Source organism: Bos javanicus, chromosome 8, assembly GCF_032452875.1.
Source record: "Bos javanicus breed banteng chromosome 8, ARS-OSU_banteng_1.0, whole genome shotgun sequence".
NCBI lineage: Eukaryota > Metazoa > Chordata > Mammalia > Artiodactyla > Bovidae > Bos > Bos javanicus.
In genome coordinates, this window is record NC_083875.1 from 82,544,348 (window position 1) to 82,568,183 (window position 23,836).

Sequence of the window (23,836 nt, forward strand, 5' to 3'; positions counted from 1 at the left end):
CTTTGGCCACCTGATGCAAAGAGCTTACTCACTGGAAAAAGACCCTGATGCTAGGAAAGACTGAAGGCAGGAGGAGAAAGGGACGACAGAGGATGAGATGGTTGGATGGCATCACCGACTCAACGGACATGAGTTTGAGAAAACTCCAGGAGATGGTGAAGGACAGAGAAGCCTGGCATGCTGCAGCCCATGGGGTCACAAAGAGTCAGACATGACTGAACGACTGAACAAGAGTCATCAATTTTTCATAAAGATTAGTGAACCTCTCATTTAGGTTCCCCTGGAAAGCAGAACTCAGCCAAGCTAAAGAAGGTAAGAGACCTGAATTTGCCTTATTTCCAGATATAAAATCTCTCACTAAAACCACCCACATCATGCTATCCAAGTGGTATACCTGGTAGTCACTCAAGGGGATCAAGAGGGACAAAGGCTCTAGAACTAGCCACAGGGTCTCATAAATTTTCTAAAAATTTTGTTATAGTATGGCACAAGAGCACCACCTACTGAAATGTTCCAAGGGACAATTTATCCATTTACCAAAAAATGGCTTGTTCTATACCCACCTCTAACCAACTGTTTACCTTGGCTTCAGAAAAACGTGACTGTGGAGGGATGGACTTCAAATCATTTCAATATAACTGGCTGTGTCTCTTTCTTGTTTAAAACTAGGGTCCTTGCCAAGACCTCCTGAAAAAGGAATCGTTGCCCTCATTTTTGCTTTAATAACCATAGTAAAATGAGTCTTGCTACTATCAGTATCCTACTCAGCTTCAGCTATCTCAGTGAATACTCTATTTCTAGATCTCTTCTCCTATCTGTTTTCCAAGAAGCAGAGAAAACTCAAGGGGGCAACCTATGGGTTCTAATGAGTCTAGAAAGGATATATATCAAGTCATTCAGTCAAATTTTAAACCACACAAGGCACAATACTAAGACTGGGGAATTGTGCTTTTTTTCAAACTCATTTGAAGATGATTACAGTAGCCCCCCTTCCCTCGAGGAGCTTAAAATGAACACAGAAGTTCTAGACCAGCAAAGCTGGAGGCCAAATGAGCTGCTAGTAAAATACAGAAGAAAATACACAGAGAAGGACAGTTTGGGGGGTTGTGTAACTAATATCATAGTAAGGCAGATTGTTTCTACTATGCTGCATATATACAGAATAAAGCAAAAGCCATGGCAAAAATAGAGCTCTTTCTGTAGCCCCTCAGGCTCTCATGAAGCTCTTAGTTACTGCCAATTACAAAATCCTTGACCCAGACTTGCTTGAACAGCTCACATAAATTCTAGCTTATATGTCATGTAGTCTTGTTACTTTTTATTGGTCCGATGGGGGTACTCTGTTTATGAGCCACTGTATGCATAACCTCTACCAGGCCTTAAGTGTGATGAAAAAGCAGCAACTCATGTTTAATCCCGATCATGTCGTGCTTTCTGTCATCAGTTACTGTCAGGGGTTCCACCATAGCCAGAGTACTCACACGAAAATAGAGGGGATCCTCTACACGGCACAACCATGGAAGAAATAACACATCGCCCCAAAATGCCAGTCATCTGATGCCTGTAAGAGTACAAATTTGTTAACTTGGAAATCATTGAAAATTTCAAAGCAATAAATATGTCTTTATTCTATTTCAATTGCTTCGTAGAATAAAAGAGGATACTCTAGAAAAATTCCAATCACAGTTCTCTTGTGTTCATACATGGCTATGCTAAGTGCAGTTTGCACTATATGGTGTGCTTGTTAAAGCCCTGCAGCAACGGGAAACCAGAGCAGTGTCATAGGAAGGGTAAATCCAACTGAATGTGAAAACCTCAGCAGAGAGACTTGCTGGGAAAGAATGAGGTTATACAAGAAAGAGGCAAATTCTAAGATAAAAAGCAACCAACTAGTTGACAGAAATAAAGCAGGGAAAAAAAAAAAAAACATGTGATTCACAGGCCCATAGAATTGGGGGGAAAAAAAGACATAATATTGGGTTTTATTTGTCCAATATAAAATAGATATTATTAAAAAATAATGTTAGACAACAGAGGGGCCTCCCAGGTGGCTCAGTGGTAAAGAATCCACCTTCCAATGCTGGAGATGCAGGTTCAGTTCCTGGGTTGGGAAGATTGCCTGGAGAAGGGAAGGGGAACCCACTCCAATATTCTTGCCTGGAAAATCCCATGGACAGAGGAGGCTGGTGGGCTATACTCCATAGGATTGCAAAAAGTCAGACACAACAAAGAGTTGGACAACAATATACCAACAGAGGCCTAGAAAAAATTTAGTAGGTCTGCTAGATTTGACCCCGTTTGGGCCCTCATTAGAATTTCAGATGTAGTGAACATTTGCAGTTACCTCTCCAACACTTATTTTCTACATTCCTCCTTCCTAACAGGAACCTAAAATTTCTTAGCCAGCAGATTTTGGTGAGACAAGAATGAGCTCTGATTGGGTTAAGCAGTGGTTCTCGATCAGGGACAACCTTGACCCACAGGGGACCTCTGACAATGTCTGATGGCATTTTTAGTTGTCACAACTAGAGGAGTGTGCTGCTGACATCCAGTGGATAGAGGCCACGGGTGCTACTACACTTCCTACAATACACAGGACAGTCCGCAAGACCAGCAACTGTCTGGTCCAAAATGTCACTCCCTCACCCATGCTAGAACACTCGATCACTAGCCCAGGAGTTTCTGAGAACAGACTCTCTCCTTGTCAGATGTGAAGAAGGAAATAAGAGTTCCAGCTGCCGCTCACAGCTATCTCACCATGATATAGAAGCCAGCCTTAGGATTAGGTGCAGTAGGCAAACACAGGTTTCAGGTGATGGCTCCTTGCCATGAGGGCTCTTAAAAAGATAGACCACTTTTTGGAAAATAACTCCGTTTTTTCTCCTCATTACCTGATCTTTTCACTTCATAGAATATTACATAAATCACTAAAGGCAACATACCGACATTATAATTTCAGATAAAGAATACTCATTAATTCACTCAACACATCAGTTTCTTGTCAAGAATATGACAGAACGAAAAGATTTTTAAAATTATTCAAATGCCATTGCATACATAGTAGCCTAAATGATGGCCCCCGCAAATGTATGGTCTCCCTGGGACCTGCAATTATTACTTTGAAGGAGTGAATTCATATTCACTTTGTATGGCAAATAATATGATTAAAAATCTTGAAAGGAAGTACTTATAATGGATTACCAAGGTAAGCCATAAAAGAAATCAGATGTATCCTTGTGAGAAACAGGGAGTATGAGGCAGACACACAGAGGAGGAGACAGGTGGGCAGAGATCGGAGCCATGTAGTCACGAGCTCAGAAGTGCTTTCGCTGGCAGTCACCAGAAGCCAGGACCGGATTCTCCTCTAGTGTCCCCAGAGGGAAAGCAGTCCTGCCAGATTTCAGACTTCTGGCCTCCAGAACCATAAAATACCTTTCTTCTGCTTTCAGTCTCTAAATTGGTAATTGTTTGTTACAGCAGCCTCAGGCAATTAATGCAGCATCTTTCAAGGAGGTATATGAATTGTAAACTTATATATTGCTATTTTTTTTGTACCAAAAAATACTTCTTCTTTGATGTCAAAGGTGTCCACAATCAGAAGTTTATTCTGTCAAAGTCCCAAAGGAAAAAAAAAATTATCACTAAGCACTACTGATATTGAACACATGCCTGAAAATTCATCACCTGACTCTCTGCTGCTGCTGCTAAGTCGCTTCAGTCGTGTCCGACTCTGTGCGACCCCAGAGATGGCAGCCCACCAGGCTCCCCTGTCCCCCGGGATTCTCCAGGCAAGAACACTGGAGTGGGTTGCCATTTCCTTCTCCAACCTGACTCTCTACCATCTTGCAAAGAATGGTTCCTTCCCTCTTCCATCAATTCCCACAGCCTATCATGCCACCTCTTTCTTATTTATTGAGGCAACAAAGCATCATTAAATTTTATGTATAAACTGTAGTTATTTTCAAAATTTTATTTACTTCTTATATACAAATGCTTTCATTGCTCAATGTTATATTTGTCTATTTGTGCAAAATGTTTGGGTATCTTAGGTTGAAACACATAATAAATTTTTCCATTAAAGTTAAGAGGTAGCTTTTTCTTCACTGGCTTTTCACTTAGTGACTGCGTTTACAGAAATGAATTATATTTCTATATATAGAATAAGATATATTTAAGATATATTTATTTAATATATCTTATGTAAGGTACATTAAGATATATTTATTTCATCTACAGTATGATAAATGCCACCTGGTAAGTAGATTGATTTCTTGGCCCTCTTCATCAATGTCTTATCAAGAATATGGGACAAAATTTTAAAAAATGGTTCAAACATGCCATCTCATCTACAATAAGCTAGATGCTACTCCCCCATCTAAAATACATATCCACATCCTAATCCCTGGAACCTGTTACTATTATTTTTAAGGAAAGCAAGAGGTATAGGTTGGAAGTCAGTGATTTGGCCCAGCCCTTTCACATCACTGCAGAGGTAACAGGGGGCATGAGGAAGGAAGTACCTTCCTTAGACCATCCATCTGGCTGGAGTCCCAGCAAGAACAGAGTCCAAGTCTCCTAGCACCAACTCCCTAGTATTCTACCCAGGGTGTTATGAAAGGACTGAAGAAAAATGTGATGAATAGAATCAGAAAACAACAAAACCTTTTTTTTTTCTCTTTTGAGAAAGGATGAAATTGTATAGACATTCTTTAGCCTAGAAAAGGGAAGAGAAGGTCGTTCTCGTGGCTCAGACAGTAAAGAATCCGCCTGCAATGCAGGAGACCGGGTTTGATTTCTGGGTTGGGAAGATTCCCTGGAGAAGGGAATGGCTACCCACTCCAGTAATCTTGCCTGGAGAACTCCATGGCCAGAGACTGGTGGGCTACAGTCTGTGGGGCCGCAAAGAGTCAGACACAACTGACTCAGCACACACACAGTAAATGAGTTAATAAATGCCTAGAGGTGAAGAAAACATTAACTGGCTAGAGGCCACCTGATGTACACTTATTTTGCACTAATAATAAGACCTTTCTTAAGATCTTATAATAAGACCTTATAAGACTCAACTCAAGGAGTCTTAAAGACTCTCTTACATGAGATTCTACTAGCAGTATCTCAGTTGTAGAATAAAAATTCACACAACTAGTTCAAGTCAAATGGGGGGGGAGGGAACACATTACAGAAAAGCTACAAACGATCTCATGGAGATCCGAGAAAGGAAAATGGAGTTTAGATGGACCAAATGGGAAGTGAAACTAGAAGCTCCCGCCGCCGTCTCTCATGGGTCTCCGTGCATCTGCTCCACTCCACAGCTTCTCACTTTAGACTGGCTTCCTCTGCACTTTTGTTCCCTCTGACCAGCTCATGGCTTTTACGGTGTAGTTCAGAACCGAGTCACAAGTCCCTGTGATCCTTCAGTCAAAGGATTCATCATCATCTAATTAACTCAGACCCTCAGGGTCCATATTCTCAGGAAGAAAATTTAATTGGCTCAATGCATTCAACAAAGTCTCTAAATTGTTTTCTACCGGGTCAGCTGCTCATCCCACAGAGACTGGTGTTTGACAGGTACTAAAGTCTGTGCAGATTCTTCAAAGGCAGGTAGGCAAAGAGGAAATGATCAGCATGTGCATTATGGTAATCAAGAGTTATATAGCTCTTTTAGTTAAGGACACTCAGGAGAATTGCGTCATTTCTGTATTTGAGATCTATGGAAGAGATGACCACAATCTGTAAACAAAGAGTAGGACACTAAAACTTCCTTCTAGCTCTATGAGTCTATAGCAAAACCTTACTACTTAGGGCTGTATTCTCAGGTTTTATCATTTAATATCCAGAAGTATCTTCAATTAGCAGACTATCAGGGAAATCTTAGGAAACAAAAAACCATCTCTGTTATACAATCTGGTCACTGACCTGCCATTACTTTGAGGAAAGGAGTAAAAAGAAGATATCAGCAGTCCTTATAGAAGAAAAAAATCCTCTGAACTAACTGTGATCAAAGTACAGTGCAACAGTTGTACAGAGCAATGGAATTATAACAGAACTGGCTCCTTGGGTAATTTAAAAAAAAAAAAAGGCTGATAGGGGTTGAGAAGAGGGGAGGATAAATAGGCAGGATACAGAGAATTTTTAGGACAGCGAAACCACTCTGCATGATACTCTAATGCTGGATATATGTCACTATACATTTTTCTAACCCCATAGAATGTACCATACCAAGAGTGAACCCTAAAGTAAACGACGGACTTTGGATGATTATGATATGTCAGTGAAGGTTCATTAACTGTAACAAGTGTACAGTTAATGTGGCAAGGATGTTGATAATGGAGGAGGTTGTACATATGTAGGGGAACAAACTATATGGTAAGTCTGTACTTTCTACTCAATTTTTCTAAGAACCTAAAACTCCTCTATAATAAAATAAAATAAAAGAGTCTTTTTTAAAGGCCATGGTGACAGGAGCAATTTTGGCTCAACAAAACTCAAATCTACTCTAGACGCTCAAAGAATAAGGTTCAGAAATAGCAGGAGCAGAGTGAAAAAGGTAAAAAATGGATCTCAACTATTACCTGGCAGCAGCTGCAGCCCTCACACCCTATATAGTAAAATTAATCAGTTCTCTGAGTTACAATTCCATAAATTCAGACAGCCAGATGCTTGCTTCCTCCAGACATAGAGGATAATTTGTGTTGGTTATACTGTGAGGTATTATCTGCTTCAAAGTCTACTATGTGACTCCTCAACCACCAGGAAATTAAAATACAAAAGCTTTTTATTGTGTCTCCCCCTAACTCTACCCTCAAGATACTATGCATTTCCAATGTCAACTAAGAATTTCATAAGGGAGAGCTCCTCTCACATGTAAAATATGAAGGTTTTTTGGTTGCTTGGTTTGTTTATTCATCCAACTTAGACTACAGGATATTCTACAGCAGCACATGCCCTCTGGCATTAATTCCACGGGCCAGATTTTCTTTAAACCCTTCCTCTAACAGATGTTCCTCTCCCTGTCACAAGCAGTCTGATCTTTTTACCTTTCTCTACCTCATTTTCAAGACCACTTGTTTAGAGGCAAGGTGATCTCAAGTAACAGGTTAATTATGTAGGTATGTATGTGCCCAGCCTAAGGGCTAATAATGTGCTACTGATCTACTGATCCTTCCCTGTCACACCACAAGAACTGTATTTGGTCTGGCAATGCTCAAAAAGTTTAACCATATCTATCTGGTTAAGATAAAAAATTTAAAACATCAAAGAAAGAGTATGAGTCTATTTGCTTAATAACTATGGGTAAAAATCTTGAAAATTTTCACAGCTTAAGCATGATTGTAACCTTTGGCTTAGGAAGCATTACCACGAAGAAAGCTAGTGGAGGTGATGGAGTCCCAGCTAAGCTATTTCAAATCCTAAAAGATGCTGCTGCTAAGTGCTGCACTCAATGTGCCAGCAAATTTGGACAACTCAACAGTGGCCATAGGACTCAAAAAGGTCAATTTCCATTCCAATCCCAAAGAAAGGCAACACCAAAGACTGTTCCAAATACCACACAATTGCACTCATTTCGCATGCTAGCAAGGTAATGGTCAAAATCCTTCAAGCTAGGCTTCAACAGTACATGAACCAAGAACTTCCAGATGTACAAGCTGGATTTAGAAAAGGCAGAGGAATCAGAGATCAAATTGCCAACATCTGTTGGATCATTAAAAATAGCAAAGTAATTCCAAAGAAACATCTACTTCTGTTCCATTGACTACGCTAAAGCTTTTGACTGTGTAGACCACAAAAAACTGTGGAAAATTCTTAAAAAGATGGGAATGAATATCAGACCACCTTACCTGCCTCCTGAGAAACCTGTATGCAGGGAAAGAAGCAACAGTTAGAACCAGGCATAGAACAACAGGCTGGTTCAAAACTGGGAACAGAGTACGTCAAGGCTGTCAATTGCCACCCTGCTTATTTAACCTCTATGCAGAGTACTTTAAGCTAAAAGCCAGGCTGGATGACTCACAAGCTTGAATCAACATTGCTGGGAGAAATATCAACAACCTCAGAAATGCAGATACCACTCTAATGGCAGAAAGCAAAGAGGAAACTAAAAAGACTCTTGATGAGGGTGAAAGAGGAGAGTGAAAAAGTGTGAATGTCCTGTATCAACAGTGCTGAAAAGAGAGGCAAATGCCAGGTGCTTATTAGGCTGTGCTCCAAAGTCATCGTCAGGTTTCTAACTATGATGGTGAAGCATGGTTACATTGGTGAATTTGAAATCATAGATCATCACAGAGCTGGGAAAATTGCTGTGAACCTCACAGGCAGGCTAAATAAGTGTGGAGTGATCAGCCCCAGATTAACATCTAGAAAAATGCCAGAATAACCTGCTCCCATCCTGTCAGTTTGGTTTCATTGTACTGACAACTTCAGCTGGCATCATGAACCATGAAAAAGCAAGATGAAAACACACAGGAAGGAAAATCCTTGGATTTTTTTTTCGAGGGATGTAATACCTACAAATAAAATGCCTGGCAGTGGTGGGGGGAGCAGGGAGGGGAAGAAGAGGGAACAATCCCACTTACAATTGCATCAAAAAGAATAAAATGTCTAGGACTAAATCTAACCAAGAAGTAAAAGACCTATGTGAAAAATTATAAGACACTGTTGAAAGAAATTGAAGATGGTACAAAGAAATGGAAAGATATACCATGTTCATGGATTAAAGACTTAATATTGTTAAAATGACCATACTACAAAATGACCATACTACTTCAATGCAATTCCTTTCAAAACACCAATGGCATCTTAGTACTGAAACAAATAATTCCAAAATTTGGGTAGAAACAGAAAGACTTTAGCACAAAACAAATTTGAGAAAGAACAATAAAGCTGGAGGAATCACATACCCTGATTTCAAACTATACTACAAATTTACAATAATCAAAGGAGTATGGTATTGGCACAAAAACAGACATATAGATCAATGGAACAAAAAACAGAGCCCAGAAGTGAACCCGTATTTATATGGTCAATTAATCTACAACAAAAGAAGTAAAACAATACAATGAGAAAGAAACACCCTCATTAATAAATAGTATTGGGAAAACTGGACAACTACATGCAAAAGAATCAAATTGGATTACTCTCACACTATATACAGAAATCAACTCAAAATGGATTGAGACCTTAAATGTAAGATCTGAAATCATAAAACTCCTAGAAGAAAACAGACAGTGGTTTTCAGGAATATATAAATTTTAATATATCTCCTCAGGCAAAGGAAACCAAAGCAAAACTAATTGGGACTGCATCAAATGAAAAACCTTTTACAAAGCAAAACAAAGAGATCATTCAAAAGATGAGCACTGATAACATTTCTGAAGGCACTCACCAAAAATATCACCATCACCTCTTACTCTCCTTAACAGCGGCAATTCACATAAAATTTTACTTTTATATTTAATAGTTTCAAAATTTATAAAATGTTTCATTGTTTTAATCAATTGTGAACCAGAAATAATTCAAAAGATAATTCATAAAAAATTAAATGCATAATCTTATATTATATGCATTTTTATTGCAAAATCTTAACTCTATCACGTGTCTATATTCTTGTTTCATTGTATTATACTCAGTCAGGAGAAGTTCCTTCATTTTTGAACCATCTGTCCTGAATATCTTCAATTTACCTTACTTGCCTCATTTCCAAACGGAGCATTATTCTTTCCTGCTTCCGTGAGTTCTCTGGGATCCCTTGCTTTTCCCACTCATGATCTACACACATGCCTTCCCATCTCATTTAGACTTTTCTCCATCTACTCTTCTCCCTATTCACTGCCTCCTTCTTGAGGTCTAGACTTGACAGCAAAATAGACTGCTGGAAGAGAGATGATGATATGAAGAAATTTCCTGAGCCTCATCAAGGAATGAGGCAAATAGTGGAAGTAATTCTGCAGCATGGCCCTTGAGTTTTTATTAAACGCAAATACCCTGAGAAGATGAAACATACTCTTAAACATTAATACCAATGTCTCAGGAGGAGCATGCTGAAACAGGGAAAGGAAGAACAGACGAAGGTCCCAATCAATGATAGGTGAAACGAGAAGGGGTCAAATGCAAATTCTGCCTACAGCCAGCCTGGGCAATTCCAAATTATTTAGCCTGCCATTTCTGGAAGATATAGTTATAAAGCACAGAGTACACAATCAATGAGGCATGGTCTGCAATATTTATTATAAAGCATTAGCAAGATCACTCATTCTGTGACTGTCACATTGATTCTGAACCCACTCTTTACATTTTGTTTTAAACACCATCTTTCTAGAAAACTATTTACTGGAAGTGCAAGTTTATCTAAATATTCACTGGGTTCCACAGTAATATTAGGCATAAAACAACTCATTTTTATGAGTTAAGAATTTAATGAGTGGCAATAGCTACTCTACCATCTTGTCTTAAATCACTGCAGATGGTGATTACAGCCATGAAATTAAAAGACACTTGTTCTTGGAAGAAAAGCTACGACAAACCTAGAGAGTATATTAAAAAGCAGAGACCATCCTTTGTCAACAAAGGTCCGTCTAGTCAAAGCTATGTTTTTTTCCAGTGGTCATGTATGGATGTGAGAGTTGGACTGTGAAAAAAGCTGAGCGCTGAAGAATTGATGCTTTTAAACTGTGGTGTTGGAGGAAACTCTTGAGAGTCCCTGGGACTGCAAGGAGATCCAACCAGTCCATCCTAAAGGAAATCAGGCCTGAATATTCATTGGAAGGACTGATGCTGAAACTCCAATACTTTGGCCACCTAATGTGAAGAACAGACTCCTTAGAAAAGACCCTGATATTGGGAAAGATTGAAGGCAGGTGGAGAAGGGGACGACAGAGGATGAGATGGTTGGATGACATCACCAACTCAATGGACATGAGTTTGAGCAAGCTCTGGGAGTTGGTGATGAATAGGGAAGCTTGGCGTGCTACAGTCCATGGGCTTGCAAAGAGTCAGACACTACTGAGTGACTGAACTGAACTGAATAGCTTAATTATTTTGACTGCCACTAGAAATAAGATTAACCTTTTCCAAAAACATGAACAGCTACTTATGAGTCTACCCTCTCCCTCTTCATCTAGTAAGTGTCAGTGTAACAGAGTAACTAAGGAGGCTGCCTCTGGAGGTAGACTGCCAAGGTTTGAATTCTCACTTTGCCCTGTGACCTTGGGAAATTACTTAACCTCCTCATGCCTCAGTTTCTGCATCTTTAAATGGGGAAAACCTAGGAATTACTGTGAATAATAAAATGTATTACTATCCAGAAAGCACTTAGACTTGTGCCTGGCACACTGTAAGCACTCAAAAAATGTTAGCTACTATCATTAGTTATGGCATTTCTAACAAACAATGATGATATCTTTCTCCAAGATTCCTCCACTAGGTAGAAATAATCTCTCCTGGTGAACTTAAATGCCTGTCAGCAAAAGCACTCCTGAAACCTAGGGAATCAACAGAGAATAAGCATCAGTGCCTTGGACAGGCTGCACCACACAAACCTGAAAGCCACAGAGCTGTTTGTTTTACTATACCACAAATATTAGAGTCAGAGATTTCAAAATTTTGCTAAGCCAGTTCCTGCTACATTCAAAATATGGTAATATAAGATGGTTTGGTCTGCTATCAAGTCATGGGCTGTATAAACACTCGTTTATAACAAAAATGACTGTAAAAGTGCTATGGTTCTTAATGGTTATATTAAATTATATTTGAGGCCTTTTATTTTTCTAGCTGCAAATAATATGGAGAAGAGTCTACTTGAGAGTGAGAACCAAATTTAACTAAACTGTAAATTTCTCAAGATAACTTGAAAACTTCAGTTCAGTCTCTTTTAATGCGCAAGACCAAGCACAGCACAGCGAATAATGTGAAATCCAAGCACGTCACCAGGAAACGGAGCTCCAAACTAGCTCTACCGTTGTCAGCTGTGTGGCTCACAATATTTCATCTCTTTAAAAGAAAAGGGTTATGATACCAATCGCCTAGAACCAAAAAGTATAATGATACCAATCGCCTAGAAATAAAAAGTAGATTAAATGAGACAAATGTTGACAATGTGCAGTAGCTGTAACTGTTAATAAATAACACAGGAAAACATCATTTACTTGAGCTCTGAGATTACTCCTACACACACACACACACACACACACACACTCATACAATAAAAAGAAGAAAAAGAAAAAATAATCTACGATGTAAGGAGGAAAGCTTAAAAAGACATTTAAAAATTCCTCCTATATAACAAAGGTTTTTTTTATACCTGAGAGAAAGTGAAGATAAAGAAAATGCTATGTTGTCGCAGCAAAGATCTGTGAGTAAAAATCACAGACATCTACTAAATAACATGAAAGACTTTGAAAAGAAGCTATTTTTTAGTCAGTATCAAAGATGAAATTTATATGTAATTAGGAACTTCAGGAAGGTTACAACTATGATGGAATAATTCACCCAGAGTTGGCTCAGAGAAACTATAATTTTAAATTAGTACAATATTATAAATAAAATAAATATTTTAAGTAAACATAAAGTAGAATGTTTTAAATTCTATGAAGTTTTACACTTAACATTAACATTATGTTCTTTTATGTATATCATAATTAAAAAGTAAAAATGATGCCATGTTAAGAAGATCACATCAAGAAACACATATTTATTCTTTCATCAACTGATATCTGGACTGCTGATTAAATGAAAAAATAGTCAATAACAGTGGTAATACAAAAAACAGAAAAAAAAATCAGAGTAAAACAAAAGAATACCAATTCTTGACTATAAAATTAGCAGTTAAAAAGTAATTCCCAGTGCTGGCAAGAATACAGTTAAATGGCCACTCATATACAGGTTTATGGGAGTGTAACTTGTACGAGTTTTTCTGGAGGATAATAGGAAAAGTATCCCAAAAGCTTTGAAAGTGTTTACACCCTTTCACCTATAAACCCACTTCTAGGAACAGAGCCTAAGGAAATAACCAGCTATGTACACAATGAGTGATATATAAGGATGTTCACTGCATACAACAGCAAAAAAACTGTTATCTAAATTTCCAACAAGCAACTAACTAATTTGTAATATAGCCAGATAAAAGTACCAACAAACCCCTGTCTCATTTTAGAGGGACATGATTTAGTGGCATGGAAAAATGCTTGTGTTAGATGACTAAATTTAAGACTATAAAATACTATACACAGGATGACTGCAATTTTATATACACAAATATATTTGTGCAACAAAAACTGAAAAGCTAAATACTGCAATGTTAACAATAGTTACCTCTGTGTGGTGATTTTATTTGCTTAATTATACTTCTCGTTATTTTCTAAATTTCCCAAGATAAAAGGAAATGTATTATTTTTATATCCAGTAGTGTAGTCATCCTTGTGGTTTACCCAAAACACTTATTACAGCTAAGTCTATGAGGGTAATCCCACATCTCTTAACTGGAGTAAAGTTACAACCATAACTGTATCCTGGCCAAGGAGATACAAGGAGACATCTGGGATAGAGGCCTCCAGGAAAGGTTTTCTTGCTCCTGAGAAGGAAAGTGTGAGAGCTACTGCATTCTTCAGAAAATGGTAACATCTAGATGTGATTAATTTATTTGTCATTCAAAATACATTTACCTGAACACTTACTGTGCACTTCTTGGCCCATCTCTAAATTGGGAGATTGTCTGCTATTACTTCTAAGAGTTCTAAACTAGTAAACTTTAGTAGTTAAATACAAAAATCTTAATTATCATCCATCTTCCACTTTATTCTTCACAGGTAAGAGAATTTGTTGGCTCAATGGCAGTTTATTAAACAAGAAAACAAACTTACCACCACCACAACATAAACCTGACCAATTGCACAGGTTAAACAAAACAAAAACAAAGACAGTACTTCAAGCCATCACTGCCCTATTACACAGTATGTACTGACAGTACTACAAAAGGAGTATGAAAACCTGCAACAAAGACTAAGAGCTCTGTTTCTCTCATGCTAACTTCAAGGCCATGAAAAAAACACAGAAACCTTTAATTTCAATGCACTTAAGAATTCACTAAACCCGACAGAGCTTGCTAAAATCACAGAGGAATTTTAAGTGCCCAGATTTGCTATATGTCCTCATGATGGAGATTTCTTTCAAAAACAAACATACAGTTCCATGTCTTTTTGAAAGCACATCCTAAAATCTGGATGACTTGGGGGCTGCCTATCACTGAGAACCGCTGTATAGATTTGTAATATAATAATGCCCTTAGGGACTACTGGGGTATGTACAGTTCTTTGCCCCAAAACTAAATGGTCCCATGTGGCTGTATTTTTTTTATGTGACATTTATTGGCTGTTTTAATTAGGAAAAAAGTTAAGAAAATATGTATATCTTTCAAAAGTTAATTTTTAAAAGGCAACATGAACATATTACAAAATATTTTAAACACTGAACAATTCATTCTTGATTCATTTCTATAAAAATACATCAAATATACTGAGGTTATTAGAGGAAGACATAACTTCATCCTCAACAGACTTTCTCAATCTCTTGATATAAAAATGATGATGATTATAGCAGCTAACACTTACACAGTGCTTATTCTATGGCAACAACAACCATTAGCTCTTTTGATGTCTCAATATCCACAACACTGTTTTATAAATGAAGAAACTGAGGCAAAGAGAGATTCAATTTCTTGCCCAAGTTCACATATCTTATTCATTGAGAAATAGATCAAGCACTCATCCACATCACAAAACACTGATGACATGTCACAAAAGGAAATGAAAGCTGAATATGAAAAGTAACTTTTGTTTTTATCTGTTAACAAAAGCAAAATTTTTCAGGGACTCAACCTAAAAATTTTGGCTTATTTTCTTAAGGATAAATTATCATTTTATTCTGAGTATTTGCATTCCTCATTTACATTCAAATTGCTTAATTCTTCTCTCAAATCTCTCTAACAACCCCATCCCATACCACATCATCAGGGTCAACAGGCTCATTCTAAAATTCTCAGTGGGTCCTTCCAACTGTCAGAGGCAATCTCTCTGTCTGCTGTTTCTATTTACACATCCCAAGTCTACCCACCCAAACTTCTGTGGGGAAACCAAAGACAATGTCTGCCTCTGCCAAAGGATAAAGGGAGAAAAATGTTTTCCACACAGTTAAAAGAATCCCTTTTGTCAAATCAATCTGATGATGCTGAATGAACTGAATACTTCCCTGCGACCACCTCACCACTGGCTATTTAATATGAAATTGCATAATTTGCAAGATGGAAACGATTCAAATTGCCCTCAAAAAGTTAAACTAGAAAATCTGCTATTTTATCTCTAACAAAAAGGCAGGAATTTGTAGAAAGAAACTGTATACCTGCAGTATGCTTTTTCCTGAATAAAATACATTTCTATTTTCTTAAGTAAAAATTCAAGACACATATCTAAGATAAGGGATTTTACCACTGCTACACAGTAAAATCCATTTTTCCAGCTGATAAGATTTCCCTATCCTCCCAAGCCCAAGTCACAATTTCTCTCAAGAGCTCTGAAATTTAATTTGTAAATTGTACAAATTCATGTCCTGAGCTCCTGACAATCTGTGTATTAAGAACAGGGGATCTGACATGAAAGTAAAATGTCTGACACTTAACACTAATGAATGAGATTTTTAAAATTGGTTTTTTATCTAAAAACATTCATGCTTTCTCTAAAACAAAGGCTAATGTTTCAGCAAGGAAGAATAATTTTTAAAGTAGGGTTTATATACAATTTCATTGGTTTTTCCAGTGATCATGTATGGATGTGAGAGTTGGACTGTGAAGAAAGCTGAGCTCCGAAGAATTGATGCTTTTGAACTCTGGTGCTGGAGAAGACTCTTGAGAGTCCCTTGGACTGCAAGGAGATCCAACCTGTCCATCCTAAAAGAGATGAGTCCTTGGTGTTCACTGGAAGGGCTGATGTTGAAGCTGGAACTCCAATACTTTGGCCACCTCATGTGAAGAGTTGACTCATTGGCAAAGACCCAAAGAGTCGGACACAACTGAGCAACTGAACTGAACTGTCCAAGTGATTGTGTCTTTTTTATGTAAGATGATCTCTCTTTCAGTTCAGTTCAGTCACTCAGTCATGTCCGACTCTTTGCGACCCCATGAATTGCAGCACACCAGGCCTCCCTGTCCATCACCAACTCCTGAAGTCCATCCAAACCCATGTCCATTGAGTCAGTGATGCCATCCAACCATCTCATCCTCTGTCGTCCTCTTCTCCTCCTGCCCCCAATCCCTCTCAGCATCAGGGTCTTTTCCAATGAGTCAACTCTTCGCACAAGGTGGCCAAAGTACTGGAGTTTCAGCTTCAACATCAGTCTTTCCAATGAACACCCAGGACGGATCTCCTTTAGGATGGACTGGTTGGATCTCCTTGCAGTCCAAGGGACTCTCAAGAGTCTTCTCCAACACCACAGTTCAAAAGCATCAATTCTTCAGCGCTCAGCTTTCTTTATAGTCCAACTCTCACATCCATACATGACCACTGGAAAAACCATAGATCTGTTAAGAGATAACTAAACTTGCTATGGAACTATTTGCTCCAACAGATCTTAATAGTTGTAAGTTAGACATTGATGTATTTTATTTATCTGCCTATGTGTTATTAATACTTGAAAACCACTGGACCATGTCAAGATTATTGCTTGGTCCAAGCATGCCATGATACAAATTCTCCTGGCAAGTTGCACTCTCATACAGGTGTCTGTGCTTTTATGCTTTCTGTAAATTTCCTTGTATGCATTCTCATAATAGGTAATAGTTATATCACCTAGCACCTGGATTCAGTGTTTAATACTGGTGCTAACATCTTGCATTATCAAGCCTGTGATTTCCTGTGCTCTTCCATCTTGATTCATTTGTTGAGTATTCACATTCAGTGCTTCTATTTGATTAGCACTATAGCACTTCATTCTTTTTCTTATTTCCAATCACATTTCTCTTTCATTTTTATGCTCCTCTAAGAATTTAATTTTAATCTATAGCTTCTCCATTTATATTTCACTAATGTGAAATCAGCAGGTAATGCTCAAAATCCTTCAAGCTAGGCTTCAACACCACATGAACTGAGAACTTCCAGATTGTACAGCTGGATTTAGAAAGGCAGAGGAATCAAAGATCAAATTGCCAAAACCTGCTGGATCACAGTAAAAGCAAGGGAATTCCAGAAAAACATCTACTTCTGCTTCATTGACTATGCTAAAGCCTTTACTGTGTAGATCACAACAAACTGTGGGAAATTCTTAAGGAGATGGGAATACCAGACCACCTTACCTGTCTACTGAGAAACGTATAGGCAGGTCAAGAAGTAACAGAACCAGACATGGAACAACAGACTGGTTCAAAACTGGGAAAGGAGTTCATCAAGGCTATATGTTGTCACCCTGTTTATTTAACTACATGAAGAGCATATACAACATACAAAATGCAATGCTGGGCAGGATGACTCACAAGCTAGAATCAAGACTGCCAGGAGAAATATCAACAACCTCAGATATACAGATGATACCGCTCTAATGGCAGAAAGTGAAGAGGAATTAAAGAGCGTCTTGATGAGGGTAAAAGAGGAAGAGTGAAAAAGCTGTTTTAAAACTCAACATTCAAAAAACTAAGATCATGGTATCTGGTCCCATCACTTCATGGCAATAGATGGGGAAAAAGTGGAAATAGTGACAGATTTTATTTTCTTGGACTCCAAATCACTGTGGATGGTGACTGCAGCCACAAAATTAAAAGATGCTTTCTCCTTGGAACCTAAACAGATTATTAAAAAGCAGAGACATCACTTTGGCCACAAAGGTTCGTATAATCAAAACTATGATTCTTCCAGTAGTTATGTACAGTTGTGAGAGTTGGACCATAAAGAAGGCTGAGTGCTGAAGAATTGATGCTTTCAAACTGTGGTACTAGAGAAGACTCTTGAGAGTCCTCTGGACTGCAAGGAGATCAAACCAGTCAATTCTAAAGGAAATTGGTCCTGAATATTCATTGGAAGGACCTGATGCTGAAGCTGAAGCTTCAATACTTTGGCCATCTGATGCGTAGAGCCAACTCATTGATAGAGACCCAGATGCTGGAAAAGATTGACGGCATGAGGAGAAGGGAACGACAAAGGATGAGATGGTTGAATGGCATCACTGACTCAATGAACGTGAGTTTGAGCAAACTGCAGGAGATGGCAAAGGACAGGGAAGCCAGCGTGCTGCAGCCTATTGGGGGTCGCAGAGTTGGATCAATTCAACAACTGAAAAACAACAACAATGCACCTTTTACAGCTTGTCAAAGGCATTACATGGGATTCAGTCTTTGTTTTTTTTTAATTTTCTGAACCTTTAAAAACCCTGAAGAAGTAAATGCTCAGAAGAATATACTTCCTACATATAGCACTATCTCCTTCCACTGACGTATATATAAATTAACAGGTACAGTTTTCACACAATCACTGAGTGTTTGCATTTCCACTAGTTATATTCAGTTCAGTTCAGTTCAGTCGCTCAATTGTATCCGACTCTCTGAGACCCCATGAATCATAGCATGCCAGGCCTCCCTGTCCATCACCAACTCCCAGAGTTCACTCAGACTCAGGTCCATTGAGTCAGTGATGCCATCCAGCCATCTCATCCTCTATCATCCCCTTCTCCTCCTGCCTCCAATCCCTCCCAGCATCAGAGTCTTTTCCAATGAGTCAACTCTTTGCTTGAGGTGGCCAAAGTACTGGAGTTTCAGCCTTAGCATCATTCCTTCCAAAGAAATCCCAGGGCTGATCTCCTTCAGAATGGACTGGTTGGATCTCCTTGCAGTCCAAGGGACTCTCAAGAGTCTTCTCCAACACCACAGTTCAAAAGCATCAATTCTTTGGCACTAGCTTTCTTCACAGTCCAACTCTCACACCCATACATGACCACTGGAAAAACCATAGCCTTGACTAGATGGACCTTTGTTGGCAAAGTAATGTCTCTGCTTTTGAATATACTATCTAGGTTGGTCTTTTCTTCCAAGGAGTAAGCGTCTTTTAATTTCATGGCTGCAGTCACCATCTGCAGTGATTTTGGAGCCCAGAAAAATAAAGTCTGACACTGTTTCCACTGTTTCCCCATCTATTTCCCATGAAGTGATGGGACCAGATGCCATGATCTTCGTTTTCTGAATATTGAGTTTTAAGCCAACTTTTTCACTCTCCTCCTTCACTTTCATCAAGAGGCTTTTTAGTTCCTTTTCACTTTCTGCCACAAGGGTGGTGTCATCTGCGTATCTGAGGTTATTGATATTTCTCCCAGCAATCTTGATTCCAGTTGTGCTTCACCCAGTCCAGCGTTTCTCATGATGTACTCTGCATAGAAGTTAAATAAGCAGGGTGACAATATACAGCCTTGACGTACTCCTTTTCCTATTATTACTAGTTATAGTAGGAACCTAAAAACTACACAATTGAACCTTGAATAAATAAACATGATTATATTATAAAAAGAGCACACCATAAAAGGGTCTGTGCTCAGTCCTGTCCGACTCTTTGTGACCCAATGGACTGTAGCCCATCAGGCTCCTCTGTCCATGGGGATTCTCCAGGCAAGAATACTGGAGTGGGTTGCTGTGCTCTCCTCCAGGGGATCTTCCCAACTCAAGGATCAAACCCGGGTCTCCCACACTGCAGGCAGATTCTTTACCATCTGAGCACCAGGGTAGCCCTCCATAAAAGGATAGTTGTCTTTTGCACTTGTACTATTACGGTATTATTAGGTTGGTGCAAAAGTAATTGTGGTTGCACAGGGTATTATTAGGTTGGTATTATTAGGGTATTATTAGGTTGGTGCAAAAGTAATTATTAGGGTATTATTAGGTTGGTGCAAAAGTAATTGTGGTTGCAGTAATGAACTTTGGTGTTTGAAATTGGAATACATTCTTAAATAAATGTGGTTATGTTATACATCATTTTAAAGTGCATTTCTCAGTTTGTGTTTCATTGCTACTGACATTACTTGATGTTTATTTTATTTATTTTAGACTAGGGAAATGATGTTAGACAAAAAGCGAATTCGAGCAACTTTCTTATATGAGTTCAAAATGGGTCGTAAAGCAGCAGAGAAAACTCACAACATCAACAATGCATTTGGCCCAGGAACTGCTAATGAATGTACAGTTCAGGAATTTTGCAAAGGAAACAAAAGCCTTGAAGATAAAGAGCGTGCAGTAGCTAGCCGTCAGAAGTTGACAACAACCAATTGAGAGGATCATCAAAGTAGATCCTCTTACAACCTCATGAGAAGTTGCTGAAGAACTCAACACTGACCACTGCTTTGGCATTTGAAGCAAACTGGAAAGGTGAAAAAGTTAGGTAAGTAGGTATCTCATGAGGTGACCGAAAATCAACATATGTCATTTTGAAGTGTCATCTTCTCTTATTCTAGGCAACAACAACGACAAACCATTTCTCAATTGGATTGTGATGTGCAACAAAAAGTGGATTTTATACAACCAGCGATGGCCAGCTCAGTGGTTGGACTGAGAAGAAGCACCAAAGAACTTTCCAAAGTCAAACTTGCACCCAAAAAAAAGTCATGGTCACTGTTTGGTGGCCTGCTGCCTGTCTGGTCCACTACAGCTTTCTGAATCCCAGCAAAGAAGTATGGGATCTGAATCCCATCTGAGAAGTATGCTCAGCAAATTGATGAGATGCACCAAAAACTGCAATGCTTGTAGCTGGCACTGGTCAACAGAAAGGACCCTTCCTCTTTGCGGCAATGCACAACCACACATTACACAAGCAATGCTTAAAAAGTTGAACAAATTGGGCTAAGAAGTTTTGCCTCATCCTCCATATTCACCTGACCTCTCACCAACTATCACTTCTTCAAGCATCTTGACAACTTTTTGCAGGGAAAATGCTTTTACAACCATCAGGATGCAGAAAACGCTTTCCAAGAGTTTTTCAAATCCCTAAGCACAGATTTTTATGCTACAGGAATAAACCTATTTCTCATTGGCAAAAATGCGTCGATTGTAATCATTACTATTTTGCTTAATAAAGATGTGTTTGAGCCTAGTTATAATGATTTAAAATTCATGGTCTGAAACCACAATTACATTTATACCAACAGAATAATAATTTTATGTGTTAATATCAATAGCTAAGGCTTCTAATCATGCTAAAGTTCATAAATCACTCTTCTCCACAGAATTCATATAAATTCTAATATTCATAAATCCTCCATTGTTCTCAAACTTTTTAAAAATTTTAATTTTAACCTTTACTGTAGCATACAAATTTCAGAACGATGCTTAGACATGCCTTAAGTTTAGGCCTGCTAAGAGAATGTTCCCAGAAAACTGGTCTTCATGTCCATCCAATCTTGCAGTAAACTTTGAAGAATGTGTGAGGATTTCTGTGTATCAATTACTTCTCCCTGCTGAGTGGGTAAGGATATCACTGGGTTCCAAACAATAATATTCAAGCATGAGGAGTGGTAAATGACCCAAAATATATAAAAACCTCATGAGAACTAAAGGGACTTGATACACAGATTTCCATATCTACTACCATTAAGGAAACTGAACATCTTCCAATTATATCTTCCCATCATCAATATGCACGTTAATCCACAGATCTTAGAACTCTAAATCCCAAGAACAATAAATGCCTTATTTGAGGTTTCCCAGAAGTAGTTTATTTGGAAAGTAAACTGTTAGGGAAGTGGAGAAAGAATATAGTGAGGAGAACTTCTAGGATAATCACTAAAAGCACAGATATAGATTAGGTAATTTAGAAAATAACATGAACAAACTATGAACTATATTTTTATACTATCAATCAAAAAGAATGCAAGAAAGGAGAGAAAATAGAATGCAGAATAAAGTACAAAGAAGGATGGAAATAAAAAGCTGATTTACCACTGATCACATCAAATGTAAATAGACTAAAATGATCTAGTTTAAAAAAGATGATCAAAATGAATTTTTAAAATCCAAACATATAGTGTTTATCAGGGTGACAACTAAAACTTCAAGAAAAGCTGAGTATAGATATAAACACTGACAAAAATAGGGTTGATGTACACAGGCTTTAAAGCAGAAATCATTACCAGAGAAAGAGGTTCACTTCATCATGACAAAAATTCAACTCATGAGAACACTATAATCATTCTAAATTTGAATACACCAAATGATACAGTATCAACCTACATAAAGCAAAATTTGACAGAACTCCCAAGAAGAAAATGGAATAATTCCATAATCAAAACAAGTGGGACATAATTAAAGTATTTATAGCTATAACTGTGTATATTTTTTAAACATTTAAAAATTAATGTACTCATGGCTCAGATGGTAAAGAATTAGCCTGCAAGGCAGGAGACCCCAGTTTGATCCTTGAGTCAGGAAGATCCCCTGGAGAAGAGAATAGCTACCCAACTCTAGTATTCTTGCCTGGAGAATTCCATGGATAGAGGAGCCTGGTGGGCTACAGTCCCTGGGATGCAAAGAGTTGGACATGACTGAGCAACTAACACTTTCACTTTCACTTCAACCTTATCTCATGCACAAAATTTCTCAAAATGGATCAGACTTTAACATAAGAGCTAAAACTATAAAACTTGGAAGAAAACATAGGAGAAAAACTTTATAACACTGACCTCAGTAATGTTGTCTTGGATATGACATCAAAAGTACAGGTATAAAAAGAAACTGAACTTCATAAAAATTTAAAACTTTTAGGCATCAAAGAATACAATCAAGAGGGTGAAAAGACAACATAAAGAATGAAAAAATATTTGGAAATCATGTTTCTAATGAGTTAAAATGGAGAATATACAAAGAAGTCCTATGACTCAACCATAACAACAAAATCAACTTGATTAAAAAATGGGCAAAGGTCTTAAATAGACATTATCCCAACAAGATATACAAATGGCTAATAAGCACATGAAAAGAGTAGAACCACTAATCATTAGGGAAGTGTAAATTAAAAACCACCAAAAGTTATCAGTTCACATACATTAGGATGGCTATCATCAAAACAAACAATAGAAAATAAGTGCCAGTGAAACTGTAGAGAAATTGGAACCCTTGAGCACTGCTGGAATGAATGGAACATGATGCAACCACTATGGAAAAGAGCATGCGACTGTTCCTTTAAAAATTAAACTGAATTACCATACGACCCAGCAATTCCACCTCTGGGTATATATCCAAAAGAACTGAAAGCAGTGAGCAGAACATGTACACCAGTGTTCAAGCAGCACTGTTCATAACAGCCAAAAGGTAGCAACAACAGATGAACAGACACACAAACTGTGGGGTATACATACAGTGAAACTTTTACGTTATGTATACTTTTATATGTTATTTAGATTTTATGTTAGGTATATTTTACCACAATGAAAAAAAATTTAATTAATAAGTTAGGTATCTCAAGAAGTGAGAAGAAAAAAAGAAGAATCCAAATAATAGCAAAAAGGAGGAAATATTAGATTACTATTCAGAAGAAACAGTTTAAAGAAGAAAAGTTCAAAACCTAGTTATGAATCTGTTACAAATTAAATTTCCTAAATATAAAAACCTTATACAAGAAATATGTCCTTGAGACCTTTGTCAATACTACTAAAGTAAATCACAGGGCAAAAAAATTACAAAAAGTTTTAAATGGCTCTTTCAGACTTTAATTGCTGTACCAATCAAAATCATCTTTAGTCAGGTAGAGAGAGACAAATATTACACAATATCACTTATGTGTGGGATCTAAAAGAATAATACAAATCAACTCATTTACAAAACAGAAACAGACTC

General features: G+C 37.9%; 1 protein-coding gene across 19 annotated transcripts in view; it reads right to left on the reverse strand.

Moving 5' to 3' along the window:
- Nucleotides 1–23,836, reverse strand: part of FANCC (FA complementation group C) — a 347,288-nt gene that overhangs the window by 252,061 nt on the left and 71,391 nt on the right. For 12 of the 19 annotated variants that reach the window (XM_061426127.1, XM_061426114.1, XM_061426112.1 and 9 more), the window contains one exon: nucleotides 1,482–1,561. The exons of the other annotated variants lie outside the window; for them this stretch is intronic. The gene's annotated coding sequence lies outside the window, so the exon portion shown is untranslated. The remainder of the gene's footprint in view (nucleotides 1–1,481; nucleotides 1,562–23,836) is intronic. 19 annotated transcript variants of the gene reach the window in all.